This window comes from Zonotrichia leucophrys, chromosome 1, assembly GCF_028769735.1.
Source record: "Zonotrichia leucophrys gambelii isolate GWCS_2022_RI chromosome 1, RI_Zleu_2.0, whole genome shotgun sequence".
NCBI lineage: Eukaryota > Metazoa > Chordata > Aves > Passeriformes > Passerellidae > Zonotrichia > Zonotrichia leucophrys.
In genome coordinates, this window is record NC_088169.1 from 61704375 (window position 1) to 61717456 (window position 13082).

Below are 13082 nucleotides of genomic sequence, written 5' to 3' on the forward strand. Positions count from 1 at the left end.
GTTAATAATATTGCAGCAGGAGTATGAGATTTCATTCTCTGGTACCCAAGAGATAGAGCCTACAGCTTACAATTTTCAGAGTCCTCATGGGCATTCAAGTTTCCAGCTCCTCCAAGTCTTAAATCTTCTCAGCATTGCTACAATTTTCAGCTGTTTATCCTTGCAGGAGGCTGTTCTCCAGATACCCAGTGTGCAGATACTTGGTATTTGTCCTCTGTCTCTCTTTGTGCTGTGGAAGATGAGACTTTGCAGCTGCTGGTTAGCAGACTTCATACTCTAAGATTTTAACATCTTCATGCTTTAGCTATGGAGGCCACAATCTGAATTCTCAGTTGCCTCTACAGATAGCAAATAAGATAAATTATCTGATTCACATGTTTAGCAATAAAGGTGCACATAATTACAATGTCTTAAAAAAACAATAATGTGGCAGCTACTACAAACAGACTAGAGAACAAAATCTGAACAGCTATATAAATACTAAAAACAAAAACAACTCATGCATCTGGCATCCAGGGCTTAGAGTTTCTGCATCATATCTGAAATGGGTTGCTAGTGGGAGTGAATTCTAAATAAGTTGCCATCAGCTAAACAAGTCATTCTGTCAGAAACAGATTTAATGAGGCCTATTCCCTGAAGGTTTGTACTTCATTCTTGGATTCTCCCTTGTCTAATATGGTAGTGACCTTGATCCGAGCTTTTCCTATGGATGGGACATTCTTAAACCCTTCCCTTTTGAGTTTCTGTACTACATCAAACAGTCCCAAGGAACAGTTTTGGCCACTCAAATTCAAATGCTCTGTACTGTCAAATTATCCAAACGATGCTTGGCGTGGTGCTGACCTGTGTCTGTAACAGTCTCCCAAGTGGATCTGGAACACAGTGTGGGAGTGAGCTTTGGCCAATGCCATTTCCATCAAGTAGCTGGCCACCCTGTTTCAGAGGGCAAGAGCATTTAGTGGTATATGGCATGGGCTGTTCACAGCCTGCTGACCTTAATGGCAGAAAGTGGTCCGGGAAAATTAATGAAGGGATATAGATGTACACTATAGGAGTTATACCTTTTCCTCTGGACTACTGATATACTACCAGAGCTTTTATCCATTAACTAACTGCCTATTTATACAGACCCATTAAAAATGAGCATGTTAGAAATCTCTGCTGTGCTGTCGGATTTGGCTGGAAGTGACTGAGAGTTTCAACATTACTAATGAGTGATGGACAGTGATGAGAATTTATAGACATGCAAATGTACACTTATGCATGTCTGTGCCCTTGCATGAAGGCTGCAATCACAAACTTTTGCCTAAGGAAATCAGGATAGAAATGTCATGGCCAAACACAAACTGGTCAGTCTGGTGGAGTGTGCTCTGTCATGAAACTCAGCAGTTTCGATGGGGCTTAGGTAAAGTAAGCTATAACCTAGGAACCTGCCCTTTTAGAGCTCTACATATGCTCAGGCCACTGAAATTAATTCTGTTGAACTGAGTTTTATGTGGAAAAAGGCTGCTGAGAATGACACACACTTTTTGAACACGTTTGGCTACATTGCTTAGCAAGCAATGCATGACTGTGGGTGTGCAGAGATGTGCATGAGCTGCCGTTAAGCTATCCTGGAGTCTCCATCAATGTAGTAATCTGAAATTTGACACAAGTAGTAGAAGCCACTTGAGGAATGGGGTGTATTCTTGGCTAGTGAACTTGCCCTTAGCTAGTGCACATGTTAGCATGTGCGAGCTGGCTCATACAAGGTGGGGTCAAGGACACTGCAGTGTTTTGGAATGGACTACCCAGACAGTGCCAGCGCTTGGCACAGTCTAGAACTTGTGTGCTGTTGCTGTTAATTTCCAGTCTGAAGTACCCTCCTGCCCTTTGAAGCTGCAAAGAAACTTTGAAAGCATGATCTGCTATAAATTTGGGTGGCAAATCCTCCTGAGTCTGCAAGGAGCTGAAGCAAAGGTTGTGAGTGGCAAGAAAATAGCTTGTACTTTCTGTAGCATGCCATCTTCAAGGGAAGGGTTTAAGAGGTCGACCTTAGCAGGTTACATCTCGTCTTTTCTGTAGTTTACTTTCAGAGCCCAAACCTGCTGCTTGTGCTTCCCTTGATATACTATCCCTCCCTTCATCCTGCTTCTCCAATGCCGGAATGTGGAATTGTTGATACTCCACCAGCTGGGGGTGGCTTATTTATCCTGCACAAGGGAAAGAGAAAACATTTGCACGTTGTTGTTTCACCAGCATTCTGAGGAATTTCCAAACAATCTGCTCTGAAAAAGTTTCCTCATGGACTTCTAGGAGAACTTGTGAAAAGCCAGGTTCTTCATGATTTGGATGGTGATTGTTAATTTTTTCTCTCACATCAGCAATCAACAGATCTAAATGGCAGCCTTAAAGACCGGGTGGCACAGCTAGCAAGGGTAGAAGACATTACAGGCTGTCAAGATGGTATTGTTCAGGGCTGTCAAAATTAAAGGCAATTTATGCACTGTAAGGGCAAGCTAAAATCAAGGCCTTGCAACTGCAGAAGAACCTAAACATGGTAGTAGTCTGGCTTCTAGAAATATTTCATTGACTGAATGTTAATGTGTCTGTGGGATTTTCAGGAGTGCGCATTGAGGGCAGCAGAAAATGGAATGGAGTTTAATCTGGAAAGAGACAAGAAAATTATGTCTTTCCCTGTTAGAATCAAAGCCAAAGAGAATTTGGACACTTTCCATTACTTAGAACTGACTAAGCCTCTTTTTTGAATTTAGTGTAGTGTCTATTGCAGAGATGCCAGCAAAGCTATCCATCAAATGCTGGGAGGGAAAAAACACAGGTGCTCTCCTGACCCAGCTATTTATAGGAAAGGCTGGCAACTGCATGTGATACAAATGCCCTGGTTGTGTTTTCACATTTCAGAGCTCTAAATCCAGCTCTTTGGCTGAAAACATAGCTCCAAAATGATAATTGGCCACCAGTTGTTGCTGTTTAGCAAAGTCGAAAAAAACAGGAATTAAATTTAGCTACCGGAGACTGGGAAAGGAGAATAAAATCTGGGAATCTTTGTAGAAAACATTCTGGTTTGAGACAAAGGTGCAAGGGTACCAAAGAATTTGCATGGTATATTAGTGTAAGTATAATAATATTTTATCAAAACCTGTATATCCAGTCATCTGCATGTTTAGGATGCAGAAAGTGCTATGGCTTCTAGACACAGGCCAGGATTTGAATTGGCAGATATTTTACTAAACTTCTCAGAAATTTTCTATTTTTTCTCCTACTATTTGAGGAAAACCCAGGTGAACGATTTTTTTCCTAAGATCATGATTGTTGCCACAGGTTTCTGACAGTTCTCATAATTTGTTAATTCTTAAGGCTAAAAATTATAATAAATATGAGAAACATCTGGGATTAAATCAGAAACATTTGAAGCCTACTGAAGGAATCATTTAGAGCTTTGCATAATGATACGAGCATGTTGCTTCCTTTCTCAACATGACTGCTATTGTCTCGGTTCCTATAAATATAGTTTCACTATATTTTTAACCACTTTTTAAAGTAAGTCTTAGCAGATTGCAAAGCTAGCGACAAATAAAGCATTTCAGATTTTTACCTCTCTCACAAATCTTCTAGCAGTTCTGCTAAAACTGATGTGCAAACACATTGACCTACTTTGGCAGAGATCTCCACAGGTCTTACAGGACTTAGAGTTCTCCACTCTATTATTATTTCTTTCTATATGCTTTAAGCAAGGGATTTATTAGAAAGTCACATATTCAGCAGCATAAATTGCTGCTGGACAAAAAAAAAAGAAGTGTATATTTATGAACTAACCAGCTCCTATTCTGTATTGTAAAAGGGATTCTGCTTGTTCAAAGGCAGCTGACTCTATGCAGACTACCTGCTGACCTGATAAATTCGTGGAAAAGACAGCATAAGCAATGGGTGTGGACAACAAACCCAAGGATATTCAGTTTTGTGGGAATACAAGAAATCTTAGAGCCTCTGCCTCAACTGATCTAAAAAAAACCAGAAAGAGTTTAGGTGGAAGGAGTGTAGATTTGGATTGGATATTAGGAAGAATTTCTTTGCTGTGAGAGTGGCGAGACACTGGCACAGGTTGCCCAGAGAAGCTGTGGATGCTCCATCTCTGGCAGTGTTCAAGGCTGGATTGGATGGGGCTTTGAGCAGCTGGGTCTAGTGGAAGGTGTCCCTGCCCATGGTAGCAGAGTTGGAACAAGATGATCTTAAATGTTCCTTCTAACCCAAACCATTCTATGGTTCTGTGAAATCATATCCTAGAAGTACTCCATTCTGCTTTGTGTGACCTCCCCATCTTTCATAAAAGCACTTGAATACATTCAGGGAGCTAAAAAGCTGACTATAACTAAACCCAGATTTTGGTCACAACATGCCATGGACAGCATTTAAACTTGTGCCTCTGGTTCCTGGTGTGCCCAATATCTAGGAACAGTACTGTAGGGCAGCAATGGTGACTGGCATGCTACCCATGAAAGGCTTTTTCTGCAGAGCAGGAGGGCCCCTGCCAGCAGGATGTCCAGGAGCACTGCCCTAGCACCATTTCTATAAATAGATATGTGCTGTGACCGTATTACTCGTCTTGAGCAGCATGGTAGAAAGTGAAAGGCCTACATCTCATGTAGTATTTTTAACCTACTTTCCAAATGATTCAAAATATCTGTGAGTGAATATTTTCCCCATTTTTTCTCCAAACTCCAGCAATTACATATATTCCCAAACAATATGGGAATTTTAATGTATTTGATAAAATGATAGAGGTCCCAAACACCTTTAGTGTGCACAAGCTTAATGAAGTAGAGGAGAAAGGTTGTAGTTTCACTTATACTCCTGATATGACATGAGGATGGAGAGAAGTGCATAAGAAAGAGAGAAATTACATAAAAGGTGTTGCATAAAATCCCTATAGCCAAAGCTCTGCTGAGTTTCACAGACACAGAGCTGCAGGGAGCCAGTCTCCTAGCCCTGCTGCAGGCCAGCTTGCCACCCTGAGCAGCAGCAGCTGCAGAGGGAGGTTCTGTAGCCATTACTGACGCAATAGCGTGTATGATGATTTTATTATACTGACGTAAGGTAGGTGACACACCAAGCCCCACACCTGCCCCGAGACCATAACGTCTCCGTGGAAAGCCAGTGCTAGTCACTCACAACCCCAGAGGCTGTCAAAGGGCTCTGAGTGGAGCTCTCTGTGTGATAAGCAATGTGTACATTGCTATGACGCTGTGGGAAATTCTCCGTGCAGGTCATGCCACCTGGGAAGGGCAGTCCCATTCTGGAAGGTAAGCCTGGCACTGGCTGCACATCCCACATCCAGACCATTTCTAAAGCATGCTTAAATGCTTGCAAAAATAGTTCAGGGTTCCTTAGTAGCCTAGTAGAAGAAAGAGTCCTGTGAACTCTGTGGTTTGTTGGCACACAGTGAAACCCTGATACTGTGGGATGCATGAGCAATCTGGGAAGATCAGGGTACCAAGCAGAACAGCAGCTCAGAAACCTGCTGCCCACCAATTCTGGCCTGGACTCCTGTGGAGTCCTGGACTCCTGGACTCATCATGCTTCAAAGGAAGTTTAAGTGACAGCTTGGGCATAAGCAGCTATCCAATCCACTTGAAGTTCCTGGGTGGGTTTTTGTTGCAGTTGTTTGGGGTTTTTTGATGCTTTACTTCCATAGCAATGTTTCCACTTCGTAATCAAAGGTGAAAACCTTTTCTTAGCAATAGCAAAACCACTTTTATTTGGAGAGTGTCCAAAGCATCCAAAATGGATGTGAGTGAATCTGTTGGGGTGTGGCACAATTTTTTTTTCTCTGATGGAATCAAGCCAAACAAATAGGTATTTTTAGGCAGAGCCTGTGGGTACCTTCGAGCACTGAACAGCTAATCAATCTCAAGATCCATCTCCAATCAGAAAAGTCAATTTAAGAGCTGGTCTTGTTTTACACTGGGGAGAGTTACACAGAAGCCTTTTGTCTTTTTTATCTAGTGTGTCTCTGTGAGGGCAAGCAGTAGAATGACATCCTACAACTCTAAGAAATATATAACATCATGCTATATGTTCACAGTGTTTATGATGAGTTACTTGAAATACATAGACCAAGAAATGCAGGATTTGAAAAAAAAACAAAAAGCTAATATTGGTTTCTTAGAGTGCTGAAATTGCAGAAGATAAGCTTATCAAACGAAAGCCTAGCTCCACTGAAATCAGTAGGAGTTTTGTTTTGGGCTTTCAAAAAAATGGTAACTTCACTGTGAGCTAGTTTATGGTTTTCACTAGGTAGGAACTACAAAGAGAAACTATATCCTTATACAGTAGACAGGTATTTGCCAATCATATTTGGATTGGGATTAGGAAAAAATAAAATTTGCTCTGTTCTTTCTTTTTGTTCTTCTAATTAATTTCTGCTTAGTTCTGCACTGCCTTCTTCTGCTGCAAAGAGCAGACATTGAATTGGGATTGTGTGTGTTGACAGTCCCGGCTTGAACCTTCCCGCGGGTTGGCTGAGATTTCACAATACATTTTTTCCCATGGTGTTTTCTGTCACATATTTTTTTAAACAAACACTATTCTGTCAGCTATAGAGGACACAAAGGAAAGATGTGCTGTAGAACAGCAAGCAAAAGGCAATTTCAGGTTTAGGATTTGCAAGATTATATAATGGTGTTAGCAGCTTTCCTTTTCTATAATCTCTTTATAAAATGTATATTCCATTTATTAAACATGCTATGCAAAGGAATAAAGGCAATTAAGGAACATTTCATTAAAAAGAATGACACAATTTACCTTTGGCCACAGAAGCGTAGGCTCTCCTGATATTACAGAGTCACTGCCAACAGATCTGGACTTTGGCTTCAATCTAGAGGAAACAGACACCTGAAAATGAGCCCAGATGAGCATCTACTTTCTGCCACATCAGCTGTGAGAATTATGATGGACATGTGGATCCGCATGAAGTCATATGGCAAATATTTGGTGCTGTTACACATACTGTGGTTCTTCCTATTCAGGGAACTCCTGCTAAGGTATTTTTTCCAAGAGAATAGCCTTATGATGCAGTTGGTATTGACACCATTGGTATGAGTTTGTCCCCTTTGAAGTCCCTGATAAAATTCCTGTTATCTTGGACAGAAGCAGTATGGGGCCAGGAAGCCATAGAGATAAAACACCACACACTACTTTGAAAATTAAGGAAGTGTTAAGGTCAGAATAATAACTTTCATCAAGTATGACAAAAATCAATGCCATTTGCACTGTCCAGCTATTCAGCTTTGTACATGCAGATTATCTGCATCTGGTTATCACACTTCAAAATCCCAGCCTGGCACTGATTGAAAAAATGCCTTACAAAACATACAGCCCAGGGCAGAAGACTCCATAAAGTCAACGTTTTTACTGCTTTTCTTACTGATGTAACAACCCTCTTGTCATGGTTTTTATTTTTTTTAAGAGAGGGAAAAAATAGATTATATAAGATGATAGCATAAAATTGATCCAAAATTTGGGACACCGCCAAGAAAACTGCTGAGAAGATGGATCCTAGATATCATGTGCTGAAGGTTAGCATAGGACCCATTGCAGAGCTTGTCTGTGGACTATGGCTCCATCTCTGCAGGCACCAGTGTGTCCCTCTGTAAGAATCACTGTATTAGACACCAGGAATCAGTACTGTCAGCTCTTTAGGTGGGAGAAAGGTACTTTCAATTAAAAACTGCAGAGAGGTATGTGTTAAAAAATAAAAAGAGGTGGGGTAGATGATGGAAGAACCATCCAGAAAGAAGTTCTAGCATTTCTGCCACCCCAAAGACCTACTGTAACAAACAAAAAAAATGAGAATAGTAACAGAGCTGGATCAAGTTCTACTCCAACAGGTCTCTCTGCTGAGGTGGTAGCAGCACATCTCTTGCTGCTGGTCCATTAGCTGGCACGCTGCTGTGGTTACTGATGGCATCAACATTTATTTTGGGATGATGTGCATGCAGGGAGGAGGGAGGGGGGATTTTGCTCACAGCAGCTTGCCCAGACACTCTGGGTCTTGATATTCCTGTACTGCAATCCATTACTTCCAGAAGAATCCCTGGACAATCATTTGCTCTTGGGCTTCGGGTTGAAGAGGGACTGCAGGTCCCTTCCTTGGCCTGTTTGTTAAAAGGAAAGTGGCAGAGAGCCTGCTGTAGACTGGCCACACGTGCTGCAGTGATGCAGCTGCCACTGGGTTGCAGAGGAGACTGGCCAGGATGGAGCTGCCCCCACCCTCCCAGCAGCAGCAGCTGTCCCTGCAGCTCCCATTCCTGATTTCATGGCAGCAACCACAACCCCACCTCATCTTTTCTCCTTCCCACCTGCAGCATCCCAGACTTGACTCCCAGGGCTGATGAGGAGGTGAAGCCTTGCTAGGGATGAGGGGGAGAGGGACAAGCAACTCCAGATACAGATTTCAGAGGAAGAGGATGCATTGCAGTGTGGGGTGCACAATCCCAAATCCCAGGTGTGAAGTCAGACTCCTTCCTACTCAGGAAGGTCAGCAATTACAGCATTGTGCAAACTACAGTGACAGAAACCTAGTTCAACAGAAGCAATGGGAAAATCCTGGTGGAATGAGGTCAGAAGAAGGAGCAAACTCCTTTAATTTATTGGGCAAAGCCTGACTAGCAGCTTCCTGAGCTCTCCTTCCAGAGGTCACATACTGAAATAATCTTTTGAAGAGATTTATACAAGTTGAATAGCCATATTTTATATTTCTAATAATAGCAGTATTTGTAACCAACTGCCACAAAACCTATAGTATAAAATGCTGTGGCACACCACGCAAGGTTCCTCATAGTAATGAGTGTCCATGTGAGCTGGTGGCTTTTTTCTGTGCCAGGAACCTGCTTGCCTTGGTATTAAGGTATTAAGTTGCAGTGAGCATAATGAAATGCTATAATGTATGAGCCTGGATGGATGGGGCATTTCCAAGCAGACATCCCATCAGCAGCAAGGTTCAGACTGCTGAGAGGCACTGTGTCACGGGACTCTCCTGAGCTTTTGGGTAAAGTAGCTTTTTAATTGCTTCTTCCCCAGGCACAACAGAAAGTGGTTATGTCTCTTAGCTGAATTAGGTTGGTACCTGGCCAACCTTGGTCACAGATTTTTTTTTTGAAGAAACCTCGTGCTGTTGGCAGCAATAAGTGCTTCGTAAGTGGGTAATCATTGCTGACAGGCATTAGATAATAGAGGAGTTATCCTTCAAATACTGTGCTCAGTAAATTTGACTAAACAGGCATGGCTACAACACTGGCTGAGGTATAAAAACCAGTCTCTTGCAAGTTTCTCTTTTTCTAGTGTCATAAAATATGAGATTGATATATATGAGTATATATATGATATAAATATATATATATTATATATATGAGTGTAACATTAATTTTGTAGACCAGAAAATAGCTTTAATAGTAGCATTCATTATTTTTAAAAAAGTTTTAATTATTTTAAAAAACCAAAACCAGTCTGACCATGCAGCACAGCTTGCCTCTGACAGCTTGGTTCTAAGTCTTTCTTAGGAGATGGAAAATCCCTTTGGACCATAATCTAGAGGAGTCCAAGCCCACAGTGTCCACATCCCAGGAGACAACACAGTTCCACAGGTAGTCCAGTCTCTGTTCTTGCTGAATATAAACCTCCCTAGAACTCAGGTTTGAGGAAGCAAGATGGTAGAACTTGCTGAAAGCAACCTTAAAGGCTCAGGATTTAGGAACAGAGAATGTTAGAACTCCTTTTTTGCTTTACCCAAAATTAAATGCAGATGCTGCCCTGGGATCAAGGATCTAAACCTTAGGCTCTCTTTTCCTGTGCAAGTTCTTTGCTTACTGTTGTTATTGACAAGATACCTCCATGGATTATGCCATTTCTTATGTAATAGCAGAAACAGACTATTTTTTCAAGGTCATTAATTGCAGTTGAGCTCAAATACTCAAGGTTTTTTTGGGGGGCATGCCTATGTAATCTTGAAGTAGTATTTATTGAATTACACCTCTCCTAATTGTGGCTCCTATAAAGTGAACATTCATTTCTGAATTTGAGAAAATCAACAGCTTGGTATCCTAAGCACAAGCCAATGTTTTATCCATAATGTTGACCAGAGTATTTTCCATTTGTGTTGGCATAAACCCAGAACTGCTCAGTTAGGATGCAGTGATTTACAGTAGAGGTTGCTTTACACGATTTTTACCAATATCTGTCTCCATCCCAGTATTCCACACTTCTGAACAAATGTTACTGAAATAGTTCTGTGGGAGACTGAGTATCCTCCCTTCCAGCTGAAGGTCCAGCCCACTGCTCTCTGCAGTCTCTAGGAAGTTTTCCATGGCTTCAGGACGCACTGGAGCTGGCTGGAGTCTGTTCCTTTAAAGCAGCAAACTGGTTTAGCTAGCACAACCAGCGCTTTGCAGACAACTCAGCAATTACGGGATCATGTAACTACAGTAAGAGGCTGAGCTGCAAATTACTGTAATTATGAATATTTCTGTTGCAAGGCAAATTTACAGCCAGATATGTCACATCAAAATTATTTTATTTTGTGGGTAATTCTAATTTTGCAATACATTTCTAGAACTTCATTTTCCTGTTGAACAGCATTTTAATTTGAAGAGTCTACTACAGTGGTTGTGGTGGATTATTTTAGAATTCAGAGGCAGATTATGAAAAGCAAGCATGCTAAATCCTGATCTGAGACTGAACAGTACAGTTGGGAATGATGATTAATATCATTCTAAAGGCATTGGACAGTGTCTCAGAAGAGGCTGAGTTGTATCCAGTGCCTTCCATGTACCTGGATGAGGCTCCATCTGCCATAAGAGGGAAGACACAAGCTCCTCCAGAGAGCTCAGCTTCTGGGGGTATTAATCTCAGAAAAGAGAAGGAACATGGGGTGTGTACCTGGTTTGAATGCCAAAAGCAGGGCAGCGGGCCTTTTGTGTGACCTTAAGCCACTTTATTTCCCAGTGCCTGTTTTTATTTAGTTCTTCACCTGTACAGAGGTAAATACAGAGAGGATTGGGGAGGATATATTCACTGATGGCATTTAGGTTCCCAGAAACTTTGGTAAAATGGTCTTGCTCATTTGCTTATTAATAAGTTGGCAGTTTCCCAATAATTGTTTATTACAACGTAATGTTAGGTAATCTGCATCACTTCTACCACCTCTGACCTTGGCTCCAGGATTCTGAAAGCAGAACAGACTGCAAAGTGGTGATTTCCATGGATTAAAGTCTTGTGGACCATACCCATATTCTAGCCATAGAAACATTTTTTGGGTAGACCTCTACGTTTCTAAAACAGCAGCCTCCTTAACGGGGCTTAAGGACTCCAAAGCTTAAGGCAGAGCTCAGATGTTACTGAGGGTAATGTGCAGCACAGCACAGCCCGTCTCCTGGCTGTTCATGTTCTCAACATGAACGAGTTCATGGCCTTTCCCTGCCCCATCCTGATTGACATTGGGCAAGTGCAGCAGCTTCACCCAGCTCGGTGCTCGGCGCAGGGCTGTGACCCAGTGCCAGTGGAAAGAGCTCTGACCTGGGGCCACCCAAAGCAGGAATGACCTGCTCACCTTTGGCTTCTTAGTATTTAGTTATGTTAGGCTCCCTCTCAGGAGGAAGCCGAAAAAACAAGCGCCTCCCTTGCCAGCTTGTTTATTAGCACTTAATGGCACGGGCTTGACCCTTTTTCCCGCAGCTGCCCCCCTTGTTGATTGCAGGGGGCTTGAGGCATGCACGGCATGCAGGGCCAGGCTGGGGGCAGCTCTTGTCCAGCCCAGGTGGAACCAATGACCTGGGATGGTGTTTCCAAGGAACACTGCAGGCTGGGGCCGGAGCTGGGAGCTGGCTGCAGCAGCACGCTGTGTTCCAAGGACTCGCACTGCTCAGATGGGAGCAAGAGGTGCCACAACCTTTCAGCCCCCTGACGCGGTGATAGAGGGGACTTTTGCTCTGTATCCCTGAAAGGTCTCAGCAGTCACCACTGTGATACTCGGGTGCTCTCAGGTCTAATAGCCTGTCCCTGAGAAATAAAAGCTTTGTTATGTCTCCTTTTCCTGTTGCAAAGATTGCTGATAAAGATGTGGGGTGAATTTACTTCCACCTGGGCCTGTTTTAATGCTGTCTCTGGTGTCTGGGAAAATCTCTCTTCTAAATTTCAGGTGCTTGCAGACAGATCCAGAGCATGGGAGTGGAGAGTCAGACCAAGATATGCAGCCATGTCATAGAGCAGCCTCACTCACTGCCTTCCCTATTCACAGCTATTCCCTGCAGTCTTTGTTGTACTCCCAGATGATTTTCAGGTCCCTCATCTAGATTCTAAATTGAGTGACAAGGCACTGACTCTGACCAAATGGTTTGCAATGGGATTTTCTCTTGGTGTAGTGTTTGTCCCCATGCCAATACAAATGAAACCTCAGGTTACAGGCTCTCCGGCCAATGGCTGTACAGCCAGTTTTCCCATCCCAAGTCATGTCCTTATGTACAAACTGGTGGGTGATACTGAACCATCCTGTTTCTGAGGTGCCATTGGCAGGATCCTGACCCTGAGGCTTTATTTTAAAAAATAATTTTAGTATTTTCATTCCCAAATGCAGAAACATCCAAGAAGCCTCGCAGTGGAAATAGCCTGTTCAGTGTCTCTCTTGCCTACACACTTTTCAGAGAGCTGTTTTGTGCTAGCAGAAATGTCATGACACCCTTGTGACCAGGCTGCTGGGGTCAGGGGGCTCCAACAACTGCAGTGGTGACTGGGAAGAAATTACTTTTCAGACGCTGGAAGGGTTTAATGAAGAGCAGAGAGTAAAATGGTGTAACAAAATACTGACATGTCATTGACTTCTGCATTATGTCACAGCCAAATTGCTTATCAACAGCATTGCCTATGGTCTGGCCTTGCAAACATCTCCTCCAATGAGGCTAATTCCCATCAGCTTGACGGCTGAGACGTGATAGTCCCCCTGGTGAGGTATCAATTATTTATTCTGTGCACTCCAAAAGTCAGTGGGTCCCTTTGATATGCAATATGACTGTTAAATTAGCTGCTGAAGGACT